Here is a 26,579-nt window from a genome sequence, read left to right as displayed (position 1 = left end):
GTGAGGATAGAGCCCAGATAACTGGGCATTTGGCAGTGCAATAACTTGTTAAATTCAGTAGGAATGCTCTATAAGTGGAGTTCTGCAAAGTTCGAGAGACTGAAAAAACAGTATCTTGGATTATGGTGAGGTGTTTTCTCAATGTTGTGTAGGAATGTGACAGATATTTTAAAGGATTATAAAAATTTGTTCAGACATCCTTATTGAGTTTTTTATTGAAAAATGGGAGAGGATATTAATTTGCATATATATGAACATAGTGTACTACAACCTCAAAAATTTTAAGTTGTTTTAATTAACTTTATTTTGAAAAGCCAAGAATCCCTTATTTATTTTAGAATTATTTTATTTTTACATTTCATAACCTCTCTGTCATGAAAAATGTAATCAATGCGCTAATTAAAGTACAGGTTTGGAAGCAAAAAAAAAAACTTTTAAACTGTTGTATGTGAAGTGCCTTACCTGTGTTCAGTTCATCAAGTTTTTTCCTTAATTTAAAAGATAAAATCATATAGAGAGGGCTAACTTCTACCTTGATTCTCAATTTTAGCTGGAAATAAGGATGAAAGAAAGAGATATACATTAGGATACAAACAAATAAATAGTGATCAAATTTTAAAATTAATAGAGGTATTTTTGATTACTGTTGAACTACAACAGGACTGCCAAAATAACTTATGACTATCACAGCAAGCTTAAAAGAGTTCATCGTGATTAATATCGTGACCTTAAACATAAAAGAATTAGTAATGATTAGGTCATTATTTTTCTCAAAGTGCCTGTAATCAGTTTTAAGCCACTCGCAAATGTTTCTTGGCATATTTTCCTACTTCATATTCAAATTATTATAAGTTTTATGTGGACCAGTATATTGAGTCTGAAACTTGACAGGTATATGTTCTTTTGATTCAAGTGGAAATAAACAATATGACTATGCAACAATACTTTACATAAAACAAATGATTAAAAAATAAAAGATGTTATAAAGACCAAGTAAGGCTAGTGAAGGAAACAAAGAACAAAATTCAAAGTTAAATGTTAAAAAAGGAAATGTGATATAAAAAGTAAAATAGAAAAGTAATGTAGCTGGAGTGTGGTGAGATGGTATTAAAGCATATTTGAAAACAGAAAATCAGTGAAATGCTTGTTACAATGTAAGTGCCAATGTTTTGTGCAGGGATTGGTGGAGCTTTTAAATTGTTCTTATTTAAAACTTCTGAAAACTAAAAAATGAGGAGGGAAAACTTCATTTTAATTTCTCTTTGATTCCATATACAACTGATAGAAAGTTTGAACTCTCAAAAGTTAGAAAAAAGAACATTACCCCAATAGATTAACTAAATGCCAGATTTTGCCTGTAAATTCTGAGGCACATGCATGGGAAGATGCATTTGAAAATAGATCTGAAAAGCTACAGTCGTGGGATTTTTAAATGGATTGCTGAAATACCTTAGTGTTTCCCAAAGTGAGCAATACGTCAACTATTAGGTGGTCTGAAATCTTTATTAAGTTAGGAAGATGAAAAATCACACCTTGAATGTACACATAAGCTATGTTTATTTTAAAAAATAATTAAAATTAGTTTCTTATGAAAGTTTAATCTTATGTGTCCAATTAAGTAACACTGTCTATTAAAAATGGACCAGGTCTGGTTAATATATATTTCTTTATATATTTATATTTCAGGGAAGAGGTTGGAGTGTGGTTTAATGTCAAAAGTGACTTAGTGATCAGGACCAGAGGGTGTCAGTAAAGGATAGAGGGCTATCTAGATGGAGAAAGTAAGGGCATGCTATGCTAGCCAAGTCATTTTGGGAGTTTGTCTTACTTCTAGCTAAAACAAAGATATAATTTTATGAAATTAAAAAAAGTGAAAACTTGTCTGGATGGCTGTAATAGGTTAAAGTTGATTTAACTATATTTAAGTTTGATTGGCTAAGACAAAGTTTTATAGCAGAGTTTACTGTTCCCCATCCATTAAAAACTAATTTAGGAATTTGATGAGGCCAAGATGCTTAAAATATAGTGATATGCTGAATCCAACCTACCACACATATTTTGCTTACCTGCAGTCTTTGAATTGTCTCTCTTTTTAAATATGTTTAAAAAATTTGTTTACTGAGAGGTCGGAAATTTATTTCTCTTAATTTAAATAGACCCATACATTTATATAATTTGGTGTCTCAAAATTCTGACTTCAAGAGCTCAGATTTATTCATTTCTTATTACTGAAGATACAAACATAAAGTAAGAGAGGTTTGTATTTCTGACAAGATATTTTAAATTAGTGTTACAAGGCTGTGCTTATATGTTACATGAACTTCTTAGCACTTTATAGCAGGAAAGAGGCTGGTCGGAAGCTCAAAGCGGTAGAATCTCTGCGAGGTCTGTTTTCTGAGCATCTGTGATCAATAGCTCTACCTTAGAGACTGGTGCATTTAAAAAGTAATGAAGTATATAAAAACTCTGTAACACTTAATATTTAGGATTAAAAACTATTATGAACAATATCCCATGTCTCTGCCCAGACCCTTTCAATGAATATCTCCTCTTCTATATTTTTTGATATTCAAGTGTATAACATTAGAAAGATTGTGGTAAATGGAATATTATCCGTTTATAGTCTTCCCAGATACTTTGAACAGTTTTCTTGTTAATTATTTTCATGAAAATGAATAAAACAAATTTGGTAGTGTTTCACTGATACAGTGGATATGGGAAGAATTTTTTAAATGGCTTTATTATATATTTACTTTTTAGGAAGATATTAAATTTTTTTAAGTTGTGTGGTGGTATTAAATTATTTCCCATGAACTTGATATGACTATGTATTTAACTTCATTTATGTTTTACCTGTTGTAAATATGTGTATAAGCTAAATATTGAGCATTTTCATCCTTATCAACCCCTTAAGTTAAAACACAGTCTTTAATTCATATTACAGAGTATCACATATTGTATTTTTGACCTTACAGACTTCTTAAATGTTTCAATGGAAACATGAGCTTATAAGACTTAAGAGTCAGCCAAAATATGGAAGCTCGTCTTTTCTCTATTACAGGGAAATGGAACTCCAGAAATAGGCAATAAAGTAATTCTGAAAAATAAATCAAAGTTCTGTCCTTTTTGTGGAAATCAAAAAATCAATGAATCCACCACTTCTTAATCTAATATAAACTAGTGTGAGATTTTTCATTTGTGAGAAACTTTAGAAAGTACAGTCATGTTATTTTACCATGCGTTTCTTGAGCTGGAATTCCTTGTGATCACTGTCATTTTTAAACAATTCCAAAAATGTTTTATTGAATGCATTTAACAACACAGTTGCAAAACAGATTTTTCTTCTCGTTTTCTCAGTGGTCCCTTAAAAATCCATAATGACCTAAATAACTTGCTTCCCTGTGGATACCACTTATTTGTTGTCTTATTTTGTTATTTTGAAACTTTCCTCTTTATATTCTTATCTAAAAGATATAGACTAGCTTAATCTAGTCTCTTATGTTAAAAAATTAATAAAACTATTTGTTAATGATGATTAATTTTGTCAACTTTGAGTATATTTAAAGATAAGAAATTCAAAAGTTATGTCTTTTATTAATTGATACCTTAAACTTCATAATTTGACACTCTTCCTCTTTCAGTGCCATTATTCTAATGACAGTGCGTGAGCTAGTGAATGAGAGTTTCTAATGCTAAAGTAAGCATGTCATTAAATATAAGCACAAATCACATGAGTTATTGATGATAAATAAATTATTAGGACGCTTAGAAAAAAGGTGACAATACCATTTAGTGTTGGGGGGAGTCTTAACGGAGCTCGTATTTTCACTTATTTAATGTGAAGAGTAATAAAGATAAAAAGAGGTGAAGTGTCATGTTTAACATTTGGTGGAAAAGATGGAATTAGAACCCAGTTCTCTTTAATGTCTAGGTCAGAGATTTTTATAGTTTATACGTTTTTCTTGCTGTGAAAATCTTAATTATTTTGATACCTACTCAAATCAAGATTAGGACATAAGTATATGTAATATTTTTTTGCCACTAGTTATCTGTAAAACATTGTCTTTTAAGACTAGAAAACTAAAAATCCAATTATATTAACTCAGAGGAAACAGTTATACCCATATTCTCTTAACGAAAAACTGAATGTCTAGACGACTTAATTGCTAGATGTGAACTTTTTCACAATGAACTTAGTGTGCACTCAGCAGCTAAATCAAAAGGGAGGTTTTTGACAGTTTCAGTTAAGAAACCTGCGAACCCAAGTAGGAAAAGAAATGTAATTGATTTTTTCCGCTGTATATTTATAAAGGACTATCCATTTCTTTTGTTAATACTTTTTTTCTGTATTGGCAGTTGTTTTTTTCAGTAATACATGTTTAATGAGACACTAAGCAAAATAGAAAATCAATGAGAAATGTGAGGAGAAAATATTCCTGTGAATTGACAAGTTAAGATAAAATTTAAATCATGGGCTTCCTTAGGGCTATAACAATTTTAGCATTTAATAAAATGCAAAGCAGAAAGTGAAGTAGAAGTTCTCTAGAAATAGGCAGTATTTCTCTGAATTTTATAACTCAAATATCAACTTTTATATAAATTCTAGTTTTACTGTTATAATAATAAAGGAATTAAACAGAGAGCAAATTTGAGCCTGTAATAGTATTTAGTTATCATTGTATCTGAACCAAAGTTCCTCTATGCTTAATTTTAATAACATGATGTAAATTATTTTAGAATGAATATATGCTAAAAATTTTCTTCTGTAGAGCTGAACATGATAAACTGTAAAATTGGCACAGTGCAACTCGGTGGAAAGGCAATTATATGTTGCTGGGTTTCTGATATAATATTATTTTTACAGATGTCTTCTCTCAAACTTTTCTTTGTATTAGACAAAGACAAGAGCTTTTTGTGTGTCCCTATGGGGTGACTTCATATTTTAAGACTCTCTTTTCCTTTAAATACTGAGTAAAGGTGACAAGTTAATGTACTAAAGATGAGGTGGAAGACTGGCTGAAATGATTAATGGCTAATTTGAGGTTTTTTCCTACCCTATGAATATAACCAAACTTTGCAAATAACCCTAGTAGAAAATATAAAATATATTCTCCAACTTCAAAGTATAAATGGTCCTTAATATTCTTTGAATTTTTACTGTCTTTAGATATTTACTCACCTACAACTTACTTTGAAATTTTCAGTGTTTTCAAAGAGCAGTAACCTTAGTAGGAAAGAGTGGTTACTTGAGATTTAAGTTAAGTGATCCAGAGTTGATTTCATGAAAATTTACCATAAGTGTGTTTGAAAACTTATGACTGTATTTGTTTGTTTTTCATTCCCAAATGTGGTCTTGGTGGTATATACCTCAGTGAGTAAAATTAACAAAACGTAATTCTTTTCACATTGAAAGCGATTTCTACATTATTTCACTCACTCAAATGGTCTATAGTGGGCAGTTGTAGTTAAGTAAGAATATAAAGGGCAATAAGTAGTTCATGGGCTGGTGGAGGAAATAAGCACATAGGGTGAATACGCTTCAGTGTGAAATGTGCAGTTATATAGTATATACAGCTAAGATGCAAATTTTCAGTATTTCTCCTTTTGGAGACGGCTGTTAGTTTACTCCTACTGAGACTTTCCCGCATAGATTATTTCATGCTAGCGTTCTTCCGCTAATTGCTGCATTTACTTCCTAGTACCTAAATTATTTTGAAGTACTTTTTCTTCCAAGATTCACCTAACCATTTCAAGTGAATGTTGTGTTTTTCTACATCTCATTATAGTGCTAACTTTAGTATCTTAGACCCATCTAGTCTCTTGATGATATAGACAAATTTATGGTAAAACGAACATGGCTTAGATGCTGTGAAAATATGCAATTCTTATATGTTGTTATAAATAAGCTTGATTTCTTTCAGTTATTAAGCATGGAATATTTATGGTGCTGGTGCTGGTGATACTTATTTTACAGGGGTGGATTAACTGTGAAGCTGTGAAGCTTTGTTTACACAGTCTCTTCCAGATAGTAGTAGTCATAGTAGCAACAGAACAGGTAGTAAATATTATTTTGATAATTATAGTAATATATCTAATATAAAGAGGCAGTATGGATTAGGGGATTTGGTGTTTTAATTTTAGGGTTAAGTCTTGGCTCTACAATTTGTTAGCTGTGTTATTTTAGAAACGTTACTTAACCTTTCCTTACATGCAAAATTAGGATAGTAAATGTCATGCAGTTGTGATAATATAAAAGAAAAAAACCTACTTTTCAATGACAAAAAAAATGGCAGTGTTAGAAACATCAAAAACAAGTCTGGGAAGAAATTTTGATTTTACTTCAATTCCTATTCTAACATATAAGCTTTAAATTATCTGTCTACCAAAATATTTTGTTTTTGTATGAGGTGCAATGCTGTGCTAACTGTGGAAAGTGATATTGAGATGTATAGACCATGATCCTTTAAAGATTATTCTGTGTATCTTCTTTTTTATCCGAGTAATTTATTTGGATAGACATTTCTTACAAAATTAGTGTTTACAGTACTACTTACTTTTGGGGATCCAAAGGAAGTAAGAGGTTTGATCCCTGACAATGGAGAGGTGGAAAATTGTCAGTCAGAACACAATTTAATAAGAAGCTTAAGAAAATGTACTAGTAAGCATAGCTATTGAGATATTGGTCATACAAGTCTAAGGACCTTGGAGGAACAGAAATGGTCTTTGTGGGGATGGATTAAGCTGACTCTCCAGACAAAATGAGAAACACTAGGACTTGAAGGAAGTTTCAGTTATGGATTGACAAAGACTCTTTTTCAGTTGGTGAGAAGAGAGGCAGAAATGAGGTGGATGTTTGGAAGGAAGTAGAAAGGTTAATTTATATAAAGAAAGAACTCTTTGTAATGCAACAAAGTTAATATATGTCAAATGAGGAAATGTAAAGGATTCTGGGAGACAATTGAAGAATTGGGATTTTGTTGAAAGCAAGATGTTAACTATTTATTTTAAGATTAGATGAGGTTCAGGGCTTCCCTGGTGGTGCAGTGGTTAAGAATCCGCCTGCCAATGCAGGGGACACGGGTTCGAGTCCTGGTCTGGGAAGATCCCATATGCCGGGGAGCAGCTAAGCCCGTGCGCCACAACTGCTGAGCCTGCGCTCTAGAGCCCACGAGGCACAACTACTGAAGCCCCCGCCCGGGCTTTGCAACAAGAGAAGCCACCGCAGTGAGAAGCCTGTGCACGGCAACAAAGAGTAGCCCCCACTCACTGCAACTAGAGAAATCCCGTGTGCAGCAACAAAGACCAAACGCAGCCAAAAATAAATAAATAAATAAAAAAAATAAGCTACAAGGATATATTGTACAACACAGGGAATATAGCCAATATTAAAAAAAAAAAAAAAAAAAAAGATGAGGTTCAGCCCCAGTTTTTTGCCTTGCTGTGACGTGGACAAGTCACTTCCTCAGTTTATTAATCTCTCAAGCAAGGGAGGTGAAATCAATGAAAGTAAAGGATTTCTTTTCAGGTTTTGATCAACTGTAATTCAGTGGCTGTGTGCGATGTGAGGTTTTGATGAAGAGGAAAATTGAAACAGAATTGTAGGTGTGGACAGGTGAGTTTAGGATAGATTCCACCAAACAGAGGTAATGAGACAAGAGATCATGTTCCTGGCATATGGGGAGGCCATGGAAAGAACATGGACTTGTTAAACCCATGCTTGATTCTGGCTCAGCAGCTTCCTTTTGGTTCCCTGAGCAAAACGGTAACCTTTCTAAGATTTCATTTCTTTTCCTGTAAAAGAATGATACTGACTACTACCTCACTTTTTTTTTTTTTTTAAAGAAGGAAATGAGACTGTAGATTCAGGAGGCAAAATCATTTTCTTCATATCTTTAGGTCTAGTTGCTTACAAAAATCTCATTTTTTAACTTAGGTTCAAGAAATATTTAAAGGCAGAAAAATCATTTGAATTTTGTATAAATATACATGGGTACAATCATTCCAGTTTTCCAAGTATGAGGAAACTCATGTAATTTCTTGGCACAATCTTGTAAATTTGTTCATAGGTGCTTTCTTTTCATTGTCTTAATTTTACTTGCACATATTTAAAGAGATTACTTGATTTGGGTCTTTTTTATTTTATTGTCTTTTGATTTGCCTGAAAAAAAAGAAGTCTTTAATGTCCCTCTACAAAATTATTCAGAGCATAGATTCTATTTTGGTAGGAGAGGGACATGTTTCAAATATTGTTTTTGAATCCCATGTGATTGAAAAATGGTATAGGAAATATTCATTTGAAAATAATAAGTTCCCCCAATTATTTTCTTCTTCCATTTTTATTATGTTCTTGTTAATTAAAAAAATTGTGAGAGTGGCTCATGTTATAATCATTAAATGTTAATTTACTGCTAATTCATTAAAACGAATAGAAACGGAAGTCTTTTAAATTGTGAATTGTCATTAGATTTAATAGCAAAAATAAAAAGATTTCAGTTTGAAACATTTTACAGATACATTTTTCTACAAGTAATATTTGATATATTACCTTTTTTGGCTTGGCTACTCTGACAATAAGAGTTATTATCAACATACTTTTATGATTAATATGCTGCTTTAAATATGTATATGCTTTGTATCTGTACAACCAATCAACAACTTCCTCCAATATATATAGATCATTTTATTATTGCAGAAGATTTGATACATTAGAAAAAAATGGAAGAAACAAATCTCACAAAAAATAGTCTCTTTCAAAAAAGTGTGGTAAGACTATGCTGGGTCTGGAAATATTGGAGACAGAGGAAAAAAGAAAGGTGGAGAAAGCTACAAAGCAGACAGGAGAGGGAGCTGATAGAAAGCGATTTTATACTGTTCAATGAGGATGTGATTAAGTAAGTATTCATATCATGAGATACTTTTAAAAATGCCTGGAGTTGATATTTCACCTGAAACAAAAGTGTCTCTTTATCTTTTTTACATGTAGTTGTCTTATAAGATAATAGGCTTTAGATATAAATACATGGTTGATTTTCCCAGACTGAATATCGAAATGCCATCTATTAAAATATATTGTATAGTCGTTCTGATTAATACTAATTTAGAAGAAAGAAATGATTTAGTGTTCTCGTTCTCATTCTTATTTTTCTCCTTAGATATTCTGCATCATCAGATGTCTCCTACATATTACAACTTTAATAGATGCTTAAAAGTTAAGACAACTATCTTGATTTATTTTCAAATTAACTACCTTTTCCAAATGTTAATCTTTATTTGGTTAGTGTTTGCCTTTAGCCAATGTTTAGATAAATGGTCTGAGATCAATTTCTTTTTTATCTGAAGAAATTACTCTATCATTAGGTTCTTTTATCCTTTCATTTCAAACAAACACACTAGGGTAATTCAAGTTTTTCAAGAGAAAAAAGGAAAATACAAATGCAAATAGATACATCTTCTTATTAATCTTTTTTCCCTAGGTAAAAATAATAGAAGCATCATATTAAGGATTAATTTAAAAAGACATTGTTTTGTAGAGGAATTACTTTCCAGTAACAACAAATACTTACAGTTTTTTCTAGTCCTTCATTGATAAAGACTGGAGTGCTATCCAAGAATTACTTTAAATATGATCCTGAGATACTTTATGATAGAATACAAATGATCAGCTCCAATGGGTGTGTTATCAGCCTGGCCAGTGCATGATAAAGCAGCTCTCGCAAGTCAGAATCTGGAGGGTGAACACGGCTGTTGTCATCTCTTTTTTTCCTAACATGGGGGAATTGACAATGAGCAGTATAAAAAGAATATAGTAAAAGCCCTAAAATGTCTTCTAGTTCCTCTCAGAAGTAGCCATCCTCAATAGGATTTTATATGTACATCCTTTATGAAATTGTTACAGTATATCTATTTTTTCTTAAAATAATTTTGGTTGTCTACATTACAATTCAAAAAGGTGTATAATTTTTGAACACTTTACTCTGTAATAAAGATATGCCATAATTTATATAAATAATTCTTGTCTTAAAATTATTTGTCAATTTATTTTATATGCAAATGCTAATAAATATGTAATGAAAATAATTATATATGCATTTTTACATAAGTGTGAGTAGATCTAGAAGTAGAGTTGCTAGGTCAGTGAGAATGTGCATTTAAAATGTTGGTTTTACTGCTGAATTGCCCTCCACAGGGATAGTTCCAGTTAGTACTCTTACCAAAAGGTATTAGTATGTCTGTCTCTCTACACTGTAGCCAGTACAATGTATTATGAAACTCCTTATTCTATACCCAGTGGAATAGATGAAAAAAAGTATCATTTTTGTTTTAATTTATGCCTAATATTTTAAACCTTTTATATATTTAATAAAACATTTTTTAACCTGCTGTTCTTGCCCTTCCCCAGTTTAAGTCTACTAAGTTGATCTTTTTCTTATTCTCTTTACGTATTAACTGAAACCAAGAAACACATAGCAGCAAGAAGTCAATTAAAAATGCTTTGGGGCATTGCCAAATTTTTGAAGAAATAAAATACACGTCTGTGAAATGCCAGAGATATTTTATAAATAGCATTCTTCTCCCTTCCCCCTCTGCTGTGTGCAAAAGATCCAGTGGAGTTAAAATGAGGAGGAGACAATTCTGCTTGGGTAGACTGGAAAGGGCTTCAAGCAAAGGAACATTCTTGGACAAATGATCCCTCTCATTTTCAAACCAGCCTTCCAAATAACATTCACCCAGCACTGGTTCAAGCATCTTTCACTGGAATAGCATCTCCAGTCTGGTTTATCTTCCTCTATTCTCCAATATGTCAGTCTTTCTGACGGAACAATCTTTCAAAGATTCAAGTCTTGTCATGCCATTTCTTTGCTTTGAAAGTTCTAATGGCTCTTACTGTTTGAAGAACACATTTCAGATTCTCAGTATGCCAGTATGCCAAGGAGCTCCGTAACTGTCCTTTAGAAACCATTTAAAGGCTCCTCTACAACTACACCAATGTACACATTGTAGATTGAGCCACAACCTACACCAAAACCTGTCATTACATTTCCCGTCTCTATACTTTTGCTGACATTATTACTTCTGCCAAAAATGATGCTTCCAGATATCTTCATGCAAAAACTACTTTTCCTACCAGGAGATCACAAGCTGCTTTAAAGATAGGAACATATTTTGATCATTTTTATAAACTACTTTGTGTAACGTGAACAAGTGAAATGTTTATTTAATGTTGTCCTAACATAATTCTCTAAATAACAATTCTTTGAAGATGCCACTATTGAGAAATACTACGTAAGAAGCAATTACATTTAGTATAGTATAACACAGAATGAACTCTTAGCCAGTGTTCTTACTATACCTCTATATAAGTTTGGGTTTGGTACTTGACCTGACAAAGTCAGTAAAATTCATTATTTGTCCAAGTGGTCTTTTCCTAATTGTAGTGAAGAAACCTAACTTGTATATCCTTGAAGAATTTATGTTGAAGGTTTTTAAACATTTTTAAAATTTTTATGTAAATTTCAAGATCCATTGAATCTCTGGATTTTGCTACATCTGCATGGCTCATTACAAAACATGTAACATTGCTTGTTATAAAAACATTGGGCAGTAGACCAATACTTACTTTAGCACTTCTGAAACATGGGCAGATATTTTTCATTTTATATATCATTTATAAATGTGAATCAGTCCCACAAAGTTTAAACTTCTTAGCACAAAGAAATCAAGAAGGATATATGCTATTTTACACCTCACTGTAAGATACTACATAGGAAAAGTTTTATAATGAAAAATGACATATCATACATTGTTTGAATTTCACCATTGAATAAAAGCTTAAGTAGCAGTAAGTAAAATGTCCTATCTGTAAGTAAAATAAATTATAAACTTAATTCTGAGTTCTACTTATCATAGAATTCTATTCCAGTTCAACAAATTAGCAACCTGCTAACATGTGGTACATATCTATCAGATAGCAAAGTTATCAAAAGAATAATAAACAATTAACTGAAAACTGAAAAGGCATTTCCTGTATCTTTTCAATATAATTAAATTTTTGTCATAGATATCTCTTTTGGGGTCTATTTTAAATAAAGCATAATTATCTTATCCATAAAAATAATGTTTCCCTCATTCTGGTATACATTTTGATAACAATTAAAAATTGAGTCCATAAACTCAATGTCATAAGGTCATAGATCACAACAAGCCTAAAAGTGTTTCTCAGCTTTTCAGATCACTGACTATTTAAGTCTGGGAGTGCTGTTATCTCCTTTATTCCCTGTGCTTCTTTCTTCTTTATCTTGAGATTCCATTCTTTGAACGAGTTCCCTCTGAACAAGAGCTCTGTGTCATCAACAGGAAATACTATTGAACTGTGTAAGGATCTACATTCTTATTTTTTCCATCACTAGACAAACTCAGAAAAGCCAAGCTGCTGTTCATTGTATTCTCTCTGCCTCAAGAGCAAACACTAACAGTAGAAATCAAATAGAAGACCAAGACTCCTTTCTGAGATCAGGGAAAAATAGAGCGTTTACAAGTGTCCAACACAAGATGCTAGCCAGAGTCACAAACATTCCAGTGAGCACAACTAAAACTACCTTCTCATCTCTGTGATTTTGCAGAGTAGTGGGCAGTTGCTTAACAAGGGAGAAGACGAATGTGTGTATACTTGCTGCTGAGCACTGAATCCAAAAGCAGAAAAGAAACCAATGGTGGTATTAGCTTCTGTGGTCCTAGTGCTGAGAAATAGATGGCCTGGGGGAATCAGCAGTGCCCTATCAAACATTTAAAAGGAATGTTCCTTGGCATTCCTAAACATCTATGAAAAAAATTCAGAGATTTTTACATTAAAAAAATGGTGTAGCATGTCAGAGTATCAGAAAAAAACAAAAAAAAAACCCCAAAACCTCAAATAGCATATACCCATTTTAATTTGTTCAGTAATTTTAGGCTTAGCATTTTTTCAGGATGGAAGGGGGGTTAGGGGGAGTTCATCCTTCATTTGGGTGTAAAATCAATTTGATAAGAAGAATTCCCCGTCAGGTCTTTATTCAGTAGCAGAGGGGTAAGAATTTGGACACTTGGAACTACTGTTACCAAGGTGCCAATTAGATGGGGGCAGTTACTGGAGAAAAAGGCAAAAGATAATTAAGTATGACACAAATGTCTGTAAATTTTGAAAGAAAAATAAGAAAATATAATTTATTGATTAGAACCAAAACCATTTTACTTGTTTTTATATTTATATAGGTTGGTTTTTTTCCCCAAATACTGTGAAAACTCTCAAAGACTGGAGACATGACTTAAATTATTAGTCTTGGTGTATCAAAGGTTTATCATAAAAATAATTATGTACATTAAATACATTCTATTATACATGAATAAATATTGTACCTGCCTGATTAATGAGTATAATACTGGTGTTTGATAATATTTGATGCCATTATTCTTAGGCTTTATATTTACCAGTTAACTACATTTCTTTCCACATAATTTAAGTTTTAAAAACCTGAAGCTATAAAAATTCAAAGAAAAATACCCAAGAAAAATAAAAGAAATATTAAGAGATCATGCAAAAACAAAAGTAAAAAATGGGTACCCTTCAATTCAGCCTGTGTTTATTTGCTGTTTACTATGTGCAATGCAAGTTGACATGTGGATGGCACAAACACATATTTAAATATTAACAGTGTATCAAGTTTACTCTGAACTTTTTATGCATAAAGCAAAACCTCACAATATCCATTATATAAATGGTTTTGCTGATGCATGTAGAGAGATATTGTATATGCTTTCAACTACCTTTTATGTTAAAAGAAGAAAAAGCTGTCACAAATCCAAAATATTATCATTAACATTTCTTTAGTCATAATTTTAGGGCTCATTATAAAATTAAAAAACAAAACTGCAAAATTTAATTAATGCCCTTCCAGATAATAATGGTAATATTAATGATAGTAATAATAATAAGCAACTTAGGAGATGTAAACCAAAGCTATAAAGAGGAAGAAATGTAATTTTGTTTTAACTTGAACCAGTCTCCTCAAATCTGCAAATCTCTATTCCTCATTTCTCATTTATTCAGGGAGGACACAAAACTGAGTAAGATAGACTGCGCTGGCCTTGAATTTTCAGAACGTGACCTTAACTTTGATGGAGTAGGTATTTACCATCACGAACCATCTCTGAACATTTTTGTTATTTCATTTTATTATTTCAAAACTTACCTGCGAATTTTACCTTTTCAAAACTTTTGTTTCCACATCTGCTTTTATTCAATCATTTTTTCCTTCTCTTGGGTCTCCACCCCTCAGGTTTTTGCCATCTCTCTAGTACCTTCAGTCTCTCCACTTCACTAGCTTTCTTTTGTCCTAAAACATATGCAGGCTGGTCCAGTCTTAAAAATAAAAGTAAGCTGCCTTCTTGCCCTGCTTTTGCTCAAGCTACTACCTAATATGGACTTTCACACTTCCCTTCTCCTTCAGACTCATTTGTTGGCATACCTTATCTCTCTTCCTCTCAATTCAATGAAGATCATTTTACTAGTCTTTATTCCCATCACCAAACACATAAGATGCTCAGCAAATGCTTGTTGAAGGATACACAAATCCTACCATGTTCTTTCATTTCAGTATGATGACACCCATGAAATGAAGTTTTAGATTTTGTTATTTAAATTTGCTAGAATAATAAATAGCATAGTATCAGTAAATAGTATCCCTTAATCTTTAAGTTTTTAGCACACATAGAAAGAACCTGGTGATAGTTATGGGCAGTGTACAAAGTGCTATTCATTACATGTTTAAGGACCATAATTTAATTTTGATGCCTGAATCAGTAATACTTATTTGAGTTTTTTGGTAGACTAAAAATCTCTAATCTGGCATGGCACAAGCCTAGTTTTGTAATGATAATTTCATGGAAACAATGCAAATAGCTGTTGGCATATGGAGATGTGCCAACATGTTTCCCATCTCACTGTCTCTGCACATACTGTTCCTTGGCCTGAAGTGTTCCTTCCTCTTTCTTTACCTGAATACTCCTTACCATTTATATCTAGAGTATCACTTCCTCAAAAAGGCAACCATCTGTCTCATAATTTTCTTTTTTAGCAAAATTGTTCCTTTTGCAACATTTATCAAGTTATGAGATTGTATAATTATTTAAGTATTTATTTGATAAATAGCACACTTCCATTTTTGAAACTCTGTAAGGGTTCAAATTTTATTTTGTGTATTTTGCAATTAGTACATTGCCTGGAATATAGTGGGCACTTGATAAAATACTTATTAAATAAATGAAGAGGTGAATGAACACAGATGCAGTCTGGGATAGCTATTTAATGCACAGTTCTTTAGTTGAGGAATTAGCGTTTCCATTGATCTCATTACTGTGCTACCATAACTCCAAGGGACTGTGATTCCTTCTCAAACATTTAAAATTTAATTTAAATTTCTCAGGATCCACCTAGCGTTCTTTGTTGTCAGGCCCCCAAAACCATTTCAGCCGTACACCTTCCGTTCTTCAATAGTGGTACCTCCGTGGACCCTGAATTAATTTGACTAAAGCCTTTCCTATCCTTGATTGGAGAATGGAGAATACATTGTAGGAAAGGAGTTGGGGAAAAAAGTGTTTTTTAAACAATATTTGCAAAACTCATTTCCTAGAATGTTGCTAAGCACTAGAGGAATAAAATCAAGGTGCCATGGGAATTAACTTTTAAATTTCATTATTTTATCATATTAGAATAATTAGAAGTTGCATTATCAAATATCAAGTGTGATATACTTAAAGCATAGTAAAAAAGTATAATGCCTTATAATTAAGGAATGGTCATTGGATGTACATGAAAATAGCCTAGAAAGATATTGCTGTCTTAGAAAGTAGCTAAAATATTGTTGACATTTAATTTTTTAGTGTCTTTAACCAGAAAAAGCTCAATTTTCTATATGGCATTGACTGAATCTTAATAATTTCCTAATACTAAGTATTATTCACATTCATGTTTTTCTACTGACACCACTTTTTCCCATGATAAAATTAAGACAATCTCAGTTTAAAGACAGAAAAGACATTAGAATTAAGTTAGACAATATTAACTAAAAATCTGAGTGTCTAGAGATTTCTGTCTAACATTGATTCTGAATGCCATCCAGAGTGAGTTGTCCTCTTTTCTATTTTTTGTATGACTATCTGAACTCTTGGATATTCTGATGATAAATGAGACAATGTGAGAGAATTGTTTTATGTCTCTAAAAATAGTCTACCAGTTATTCAATAAACAACATGAAGTAAATTTCTATCATGTGCTATACTCTCTCTTAAAGCATTATTTATATTCATATTCACTGCAGAGAAAATAAGTCTTTCTTATACCTAGTAGGTAAAGAATATGAAGTAACAATCAAATCCTGTTATGAGATATTGTACATGAAATATAATTGCATGCTTGAAAATCAGGCCCTCCCCTAATATTTGTGAGTCTGGGACAAGAACATATTTATTGGTCCACATGTCATGTGTAAATACTTAAAAGTTTTAAACTAAGCTAATGAACTTCTATTCTTCAATTTGATAAATATCTCTTTATAAGTCCTGAGAAATCAGTTGTGAATTTGGAATATTTTTCTTAAACATTGATAAACATTGATTTTAATTTTTTCTTTATTTTTTAAGTGTTTTAAGATTTTACTTTATTACAGGCTTTTCTGTTTTTAATCATTACATGTGTTTTCAACATTTCATTTTTCTGCTCCATTGTATTCCATTTATATTTCATTATGATTCCCATCTGTCATATCTTCAAGTCATGTCTACTATTTTCTTTCTTTTTTTAAAATTTTTATTTTATATTGGAGCATAGTTGATTAACAATGTTGTGTTAGTTTCAGGGGTATAGCAAAGTGATTCAGTTATACATATACTGGAATTTGGAATTTTTATACTCCTTGAAGTTCGATGCAAAACCATGGAGCCTGGAGGAAGCTGACTTCAGGCCCCTACCCTGATTGTCAGCCTGGCCATTTCCTCTCTATACCACAAGGGGCTTTGTGCACATTGGTGGACATTCCACCTCACATTTCCAAACACCCTTCACCTTCCCTAAATCTTGGCTACCCTTCAGGTTTACAGGTATGCATACCAGTCTGCCCAAAGAGATGAACTTAGGTAAGAGGCACATAAGGACCTGGAGACAGGTAGTCTAGTGTGATCTAGAGCAGGGAATAGTGGATACCGATTCTGCACAGATAATTCTTCTTGGTTACCAAAATCTTTTCCTTCAGGGGAGTGGCACAGCTGGAGAAAAGGCAAAGCAAGGCCACCTACGAAGTGTTAATCCCAAAATAGAAAGATAATAATGACAATGTAATGAAACTGTTACTGGGAAATTTCAAAGTAGTCTCCCTAGTATCAATGTTATAATAATAAAGAGAAACAAGGTGAACAAACTAGGTGCCTGGGTGCAAAAACAGCCTTGCCACTTAGTAATCTATAGGTGAAGCTATTCAATAGCTTTGTGCTTCAGTATCCTCACCTGTAAGTTGGTAGTAATACTTACTCTTAAGCATGTTGTTGAGATTAGGTCGTGTGCAAAGCACACGAAACAGTACCTGGCATATAGTAAGCACCAAATAAGTATTAGCCATTATTTTGAAGTGCTAAAGAATGCTCACTATATACAGGCTGCATACTATTTAATCCTATTTAAAATCTGGAATTTTAATCCAAGAATAACATTTCCCTTATGTTATGTAAATACTTCAGTTTAAAGTTAGAAACTAAGTCTTTATTAAACATTATCTGTAATAGCTACCTTCTATCAAAACAGCACAGAAATAATACTTGTTGACTAATATGTGCCTGGTCCCATGCTAAAAATGTTTTATGCATTATCACATTTAGTTCTCAAAGCTAACTTAAAATGGTGTGTTCTTTCCTGATCTGTGGGACCATATTCTTAATTTGGTCCCATTAAATCTGTTACCTGAGTAAATTAATATAGTTGTATCTGTATATATAGATTTTATTAGGAAATGAGAATTTCAATAAATTACAAAAGGTTTTACTTTATGCTTATAAATGAGCAGTTGTAGAAGCCATCTTCAGAACTGAAGACAAGTTTTTAAAAATGAAGTACATTTTTATTATATATCTCAGGATCATTACTGGGTAGAAGTATCATTGCTAGAGATCCTGTTTTGATAATCATATCACAAGAGTTTATAGCCCCCAGTCTTAATGCTGAATAAAAGGCTGTCCTTAATGATGAATAAAAGGCTATCCGTTGAGGCATTCAGTAGTAAATGTGATTAATGTAAAAAGTGATATTTGGTAAACAAACTAATTGAATTTAACATAATTTAAAGAAGACTCAATGGGAAAATAACCCATTGAAACCCAGTAGTAGTAAGGAAATAAAATGACTCTGCCATTGGTGAGCAGGTCTCACGTAATAAGCATCATGATGAAACCACAGTAGAACCTTGAGCACCAAGTGAGAGTAAACCGTCCTGCTGTCAAATGCATGCTCCAGAAGGGACCTCTGTGCACAGTGCCAAGTTTAAGGAATGAACATTTTGGTTGTAGGTGTTCACTGTGAGATATATGAAAAATAGTGTATATATAAGATATTAGAAAAATAATATACATTATAAGTGAAATTTGTAGCTTTTTCTTGGAAAATATAGATTTACAGGTTTTATTTATATGTTTAATAAAACTACTGTCTGATATATTGTTTATAAATTGTTTACCATTTACTAAGTGATACAATATCTCATAGATTTTTTTTCTTTTCCATTTATTCGACAGAACATCTTACACAAGGCCTGCTATCTACTAGAAGAGGGTTAATGCCCCTTATTACAAAAAAGAGAAGTCAGCTGTCTTTCTGATAATGCAGTTAGGTAATATAACTTGTCTATTGTCAGACAGAAATGGAATTTAACATTTTTAACATCAAGCCTCATATACAATTGACTAAGATCCTCAATTTATCTCAGGAATGACTTAATAAAATTGAACTGGACTAGTAGAAAGGAGCATTTTAAAAGCTGCTCAAAGTTAAAGTTTATTCATATACCTGTAATAAATATTTATAAAATCATCCACTTCAACATTTATTTACCTTCTTTTATTTCTTTGTTTAGAAATAGAATATCATTTAAACATTGCAGTCATTATCTATTTTTAAATGATTAACCAAAAGAAAAAGAATATGAGTGAATTTAGAACCTTTATTTCCAGTGTAAAACCAAAAAGTAATGGTATCAGTAATAATAGCTGAAGTTTATTAAAGACTTACATTTTAATAGCCTTTTCTATTCCAGTACTCTAATTTGTTCTTCCTATGTGAGTGAAATATTTATATATATATGTCATATAATTATCAATATTGAGAAGTGGTAATACATAAGGCTAATCTTATCATTTGGTCTTGGGAAAAAACAAACAAAAAGAGTGTGTGTATGGTGTGTCTTGCAAAATTAGGCCATTTAAAGTGCAGTAATGAAATATAAATTGTAACTAACATTATGTATATGATACATAGGTAATTTCACAGTTTTTTAAAAGCTCCCAAAACTGGGTATGTAAAATTTTTTGTATTGATCACGTGTACCTCAGTTTCCACTAATTCATCCAGTAAAAGCTAATTAAGAAATTCAGCCATCTGAGCAATGAAAATAAGTTCTTCTTAATAGGATCAACTGTTCAGCTTTTGACTTTGTGAGATTTTACCCTAATAATTAAAAATGTCTTAGTTAACAGCACAAATCATGGCACAGGCTATTTCCATAACTCATACATAAATTAACAACTGTTCTGTTCCTCCTTTGTAAAACATTGCAGCTTTCAGATATATTTTCATTTTAAATAGTTGTGAAAATTTATTTATACTTGTGAAAAAGTACAGCTTATGAGACTTTCACATGATTTGTGCAGTTATGTTAAATGTATCTAATATATTTTTAAAATGTATTTTGAAAGTTAATTCTTTTTCCATGCCTTTTATGAAAAAAAACCCAGTATATTTCATTTTTACGAAAGATAATTGGAAAGAAAACAAGCTGTTTCACAGACATATACAACTGTAAAGCTTAAAATAATATCATGCCACCCTATTTAAAGCATATTGGAATAACTTTCCCTTTTCCTTACATTTTGTCCAGAAGGTTTTACAGTCAGTGCACAAACTAAGTCTTAAAATGATAGTAAATCAGACTACTGATGTCAGTTCACAGATAAAATTGAAGGTGACCCAACACATTAAATCAATGGAGTGACTTTAAGATCTGCTCTAAAAAGGTCGAGGTACTGCTATACAACCTAAGGCAGAGCAAGGCTGTCTCAGTCCAGAGGTGATGTCATGAATTGTGCTGGATTACAATGTTAAGATATCAATCATTACAAAAAAAAAAAAAAAAAGCATATTGACCAATTTTAAACAAAATCAATATCAAAATGCTTCATTATTTCCAGTTTTTCTCTATTTGCAGGGATTACTCCTTATAAATGGCCACAAAATAAAAATCTTACTTATCTAGGATCTTTATTTAAGTATTTTCATACTATTAGTTATGAAATAAATTACTAGATAGGAAGCAGATACAAATTGGTTGTTCGCATTGTTTACACTATTTGTGTTTTATTGGCTTCTTTCTAGGTTCTAGTGCATCACATGAAGCTTTCAGTTTGTAACTCTTTAGAGACTACACTGTCTTGCACCTTTAGTTTGGCAAAGCCAGATTCTTATTAATAGGTAGTACACCATAAAATTCTGTATTATTTAGAAAAGAAATTCAAGAGGAATTTACCCAAATGAAATGAGTACTTCCACTGTGCCATTAGTTACATCCTAAGTCCACATCTTAGGCAAAGATGGTTTCTAGTCTGCTGAAATTCACCAGAAGTGGCTCATCCTTCCATTTTCCTTACTATGCTTTCATTGTATAAAGTTGGACTAAAAACCTATAACAATGTCTTGAAAACACTGCTAATTTTGTGTTAATTCACGATCCGTTTTAATTTTGCTGCTGCTCTGCTCCTGTCTCAATCTATCTCCCTCCCTTTTCTGGAAGAGATTTCAGAAACATGGTAATAGTATATACCATGGCTGCTCTATATAGTCAAACATACCTGTTAACAATAGTAATGCTGGAGCCAGATCACCTTGGTTCAAAATTTGGTGCTTCCACTTGAACAAGTTTTCTTCTCTTTGCCTCATTATCCTCCTTGTAATGACCTGAATTACTTAGTAAATTAAGGGTGGCTTGTGCAGTTGACTTAATCTTAGCAATTGACTTAATTTTATTTGCATATTCATCTGAGCTAGGTAGAGAAGTAAAACAGAAAAGTAAATGCACAAGGTATCAGATATTCATAGAAATTCTCTCCCTACATTTTGAAATATGACTTAAATGAGCCTATTTCCTTTTACTGTTGACTGTCCATGGTCACCCTGATCCCTTAATGGGCCAGTTAATCCAGAAGTATATCTAAAATCTATTCATTATTGCAGGATGAAAACCTACATGAAACATATTGAATTTTTTTCATATGAATAAAGAACAGAAAGTGAGAGAACAGAGGCAAAGTAATAATTTTCTTCAAGTCCCAGTATATATACTTACATAGACACATTTGTATATATTCCTATCATCAGTTATTTAAATAAGATTGATAAAGACTGAAAATCAAAGGTTTTATATTTTCAATTTGTCAGAGCCCTACGTGACTCTGATCCTCTCTGTTTTCCATGTTTCCCATTCTAAAAAGGAAAGAATAAAATCTTGCTTGTTCTATTTCTTACTTTATTTCCAGAAACTAGGTGATGTTGTGAATCTAGTTGATGGTGAGAGTATTATGCAATGAGTTAGTTTCTATGATAACTACTTTTTGTTGTATAGCACAGTAAACAGTAAACTTGTAAATTGGAAATTTAAAACTTGTAAATTGGAAATCCGGGGCCCATTCCAGTACAGCTAGTAGAAACACATTCTTTCAGAATGTGATTACTAACATAATTCTTGAGTATGGAGAATTACTTCCAAACAAAACAGTCAGCTCTCCCCGATGAGATGCATTGACTGACACTTTGGTAGAAAGAAAAGTAGAAAATGAGAACATGAGAAGAATATGTATTGTAGAGAATATAATGTGAAAGACAAACTAAAACAATTTATGGATTTTTTTATGTTTAAGAGAGTGAAGAAGAAAGGTGGGAAATAAATTTATAATATTTCTATTATTTGAAATATATGTGCTTTTATATTATAATTTGGTGGAGGATGTTCTATTTTTTATTTAGATTAACTCAATAATTGGTATTTGTCAGGAGAAGAAGGAGCTCTTCTATATCAGAATTAATATTTCAAATAGAAAAAACATTGGAGAAAAAGAAAGCCATACCTTAAAGAAATAAGGATTTCTTTTTAAATTGAAATAGTAAATCCAAATGTAGCATACAAGTATGGATATTCAGTTAAGATTCTTTTGTTTTTCTAGGGAAAAATAGGCTCTTTAATGGTGATCTAATATATTTCTAAGTGTTTGGCACATAGTTAATATTTTAGTGCTTTGCATATATTTAGCAATTTATAAACTTGAGCAGTTTCTTGAAATTTCAATATTTTCATTCCTTTCTCAAGAAATAATCATGTAATGAAACATAATATATTCTCATATTAAATAATGCTTTTTACATGCAATATATTTAATACAGCATATTTTTTGAATCATAGCTTGCTCCTTAAGTGAATCTCAGTATGTAACAATTATTAATATCCTATATATATGCTAATATCACACATATGCATACATATATATATACTATACATGTGAATATACATCTGTGTGCTTTGTGTGTGTATTAATATTATATATGTATATTATATAATACTCTAGTTGTTACAACTCAAGTTCAGAATAGTATTATTATTTTTTTTAAACATCTTTATTGAAGTATAATTGCTTTACAGTGGTGTGTTATTTTCTGCTTTATAACAAAGTGAATCAGTTATACATATACATATGTTCCCATATCTCTTCCCTCTTGCATCTCCCTCCCTCCCACCCTCCCCATCCCACCCCTCTAGGTGGTCACAAAGCAAAAGCTGATCTCCCTGTGCTATGCGGCTGCTTCCCACTAGCTATCTATTTTACATTTGGTAGTGTATATATGTCCATGACACTCTCTTACCCTGTCACATCTCACCCCACCCCCTCCCCATATCCTCAAGTTCATTCTCTAGTAGGTCTGTGTCTTAATTCCCGTCTTGCCACTAAGGTTCTTCATGGCCTTTTTTTTTTTTTTCTTAGATTCCATATATATGTGTTAGCATACTGTACTTGTTTTTCTCTTTCTGACTTACTTCACTCTGTATGACAGACTCTAACTCCATACATCTCATTACAAATACCTCCATTTCATTTCTTTTTATGGCTGAGTAATATTCCATTGTATATATGTGCCACAGCTTCTTTATCCATTCATCTGTCGATGGACATTTAGGTTGCTTCCATGTCCTGGCTATTGTAAATAGAGCTGCAATGAACATTTTGGTACATGACTCTTTTTGAACTATGGTTTTCTCAGGGTATATGCCCAGTAGTGGGATTGCTGGGTCGTATGGTAGTTCTATTTTTAGTTTTTTAAGGAACCGCTGTACTGTTCTCCATAGTGGCTCTTTCAATTTACATTCCCACCAACAGTGCAAGAGTGTTCCCTTTCCTCCACACCCTCTCCAGCATTTATTGTTTCTAGATTTTTTGATGATGGCCATTTTGACTGGTGTGAGATGATATCTCATTGTAGTTTTGATTTGCAGTTCTCTAATGATTAATGATGTTGAGCATTCTTTCATGTGTCTGTTGGCAATCTGTATATCTTCTTTGGAGAAATGTCTGTTTAGGTCTTCTGCCCATTTTTGGATTGGGTTGTTCGTTTTTTTGTTATTGAGCTGCATGAGCTGCTTGTAAATCTTGGAGATTAATCCTTTGTCAGTTGCTTCATTTGCAAATATTTTCTCCCATTCTGATGGTTGTCTTTTGGTCTTGTTTATGGTTTCCTTTGCTGTGCAAAAGCTTTTAAGTTTCATTAGGTCCCATTTGTTTATTTGTGTTCTTATTTCCATTTCTCTAGGAGCTGGGTCAAAAAGAATCTTGCTGTGATGTATGTCATAGAGTGTTCTGCCTATGTTTTCCTCTAAGAGTTTGATAGTGTCTGGCCTTACACTTAGGTCTTTAATCCATTTTGAATTTATTTTTGTGCATGGTGTCAGGGAGTGTTCTAATTTCATACTTTTACATGTATCTGTCCAATTTTCCCAGCACCACTTATTGAAGAGGCTGTCTTCAGAATAGTATTATTTAACATTGCCAAAGTAATCATAGGAGGATGAAATACAATAACCACTAAAAATATGGAAAATAATAATTTCCTGACTTCAGCAATATTAGTGGAAGCTGTTTCAGGTGGCCTGTATACTTCTCTCCTACATCATATTATTCTTACTAATTATAAGCCAGATCTCCTTTTTATAATGCATTTGAAGAAAGTCATTTCTAACTGTATAGTTTCATTTAATTCAGTGTAATGGCATCAGTGTACTTGGTCCTAAAGGGAAAGAGACAAATAGCTGAATCATTAATGCCAGCCAGAACTTTCTCACTTTTGAGACTTACTTAATTTTCAATATCACTAACAATTGCAGTTAATGGTGCTATATCTGAAAGTACAACATTCACTTGGAATATTCAGTATATCATTCTTAAACTTTCCTGTGATGATTTCATTTAGCATGCCAAAAATCACCAAGGGGAGTTCCATTACTAGAAACAAGCCTGGCTTGTTTTGTAAATTTATTTTACTTCAACAGTCAACAGCGGGTATTGATTACTCACTGTGTTGCTAGCCTTGTACTGTGTATTGTGAGGAAGTCATTACATAGGAAGTAAAACATTTGCTCAGAGAATCATTTACTTACCATCTAATGAAAGGAAGAAGGAAAACTTTATACAAATGATTATACATCAGTCAATCTATCCATTTACTCTTTATTCATACATTCATTGAAGTTTACTGTATATTTACCTGATTTTAGGCACTGGAGTTTATACAGATACACGAAAAAGTGTTTATGCCCTTCAGAACTCACAGTGTCACAATATAACTACCCCCAAAATAATAGAATAACAATTTATTATCACTAGGAGTTTGGGGGAAGCAAAATTTGAAAAGTAATTTTTGACTGTGGTCTTAAAGGATGAATTGGATTTTGACTGTTGGAGATTGAAAAAGTAAAGTTCAGTAGAGAAAATATCATAGAGGCACAGAGTTGGGAAGACCAGTCGTGCTAAGGCAAACTGCAAATAGAGGTTTAACAAGGTAGAACAAAGGGTGTGCTATAGAGGAGGCAGGCAAAACTGGCAGATGTGTGGTTATATGTATGATATATAGTATGTGTATGTGCTACATATTACATACATACCTAAAAGATGTATAGTACGAGTGGGTGAACTTTGTTGAGCAAAATCGATGAAAAATCTTGAAAAGTATTAGAAGTTTTAATTTAAGAACTAGCAAATTGCCAAACATTTTTGAAAGAGTAGTTAATATGGTCAAGTGTTCACGTATAAAACATTTCTGTTGGTTACATATGAGATGGGTTGACTTTATGAAGAGACAGCAGTTTTGATATATGAGATGGAAATGTTTTGAATTTAGAGAGAATGTTTCTAAGTCACATAGACTACTTGCTCAGTGACTCTAGTCTTGTACTCCTTCGATCTTTAATGCTACCTCAAGAGAAAATTTTCTAATTCTTAAATCTGATTGTCTTACATGTCACATTTAAAACAGCTACAACGTAAACGTCTTCAAAAGTTTGACTCTAGTACATGGTGAAATCCAAGCTTAAAAGCATGATTTACAAGACTCCATCCTAGTTTTAGACTCAAATCCCTCCACATCCCCCACCTTCACATCCCCTTATGTTTCAATACAGCCATTCAGCACAATGGTATTTCTTTTGGTAAAAAATGTTTAAGACAAATTTGCTATGTATTACATTCCCTATTTCTGACTCACAATCATTCATGAAAAGTTAGGAGAGAGCTGGAATCACATCTGCTTCAGATCTACTCCTGTATGTCTGAAGTTTCCAAAGAGCCTATTTAAAGTCTCCAGTGAACTAACTCTGTTTATAGCCTGAATTCAAGTCCAGTCTATTTTCATAGGAAACAATTAAGGTAACAGCTAAAATACCATGCCAAACATGTATATTTTTTCTAAACCCTTCTGTGTTCATATGCAGTTTGGGATCCATTTAAGTCATCCTCAGGACCTTCTCAGCCTACCTTTCAATTTTGCGCTTTTCTTTTTTGCATCTGCGTCTGAGATTTCCACTAACATATGAAATAATTGATTCAGTTGTAAGAATCATAGAATGTGTGTTCCCAAAATTATTCTAAATCTTCATCTGAATTTTTCCTTGTCTTGTTTAGGATTTGGAAAGTTTTGCCATAAGGGTATTTCCCTATTATGAAGGGAGTTTAAGATGTAATTGAGCTTTCTGGCTTTC

The 26,579-nt window shown here is 32.2% G+C and overlaps 1 protein-coding gene across 1 annotated transcript in view; it reads left to right on the top strand.

Annotated features, from left to right (window-relative positions):
* CNTN5 (contactin 5) overlaps positions 1-26,579 on the top strand; it is a 1,367,783-nt gene that overhangs the window by 753 nt on the left and 1,340,451 nt on the right. The window lies entirely within an intron of this gene.

The sequence above is a fragment of the Balaenoptera physalus genome, assembly GCF_965194825.1.
Source record: "Balaenoptera physalus genome assembly, chromosome: 10".
Lineage (NCBI taxonomy): Eukaryota > Metazoa > Chordata > Mammalia > Artiodactyla > Balaenopteridae > Balaenoptera > Balaenoptera physalus.
The sequence above is the reverse complement of the archived record's forward strand: the minus strand, read 5'-3'. Positions and strand labels throughout refer to the sequence as shown.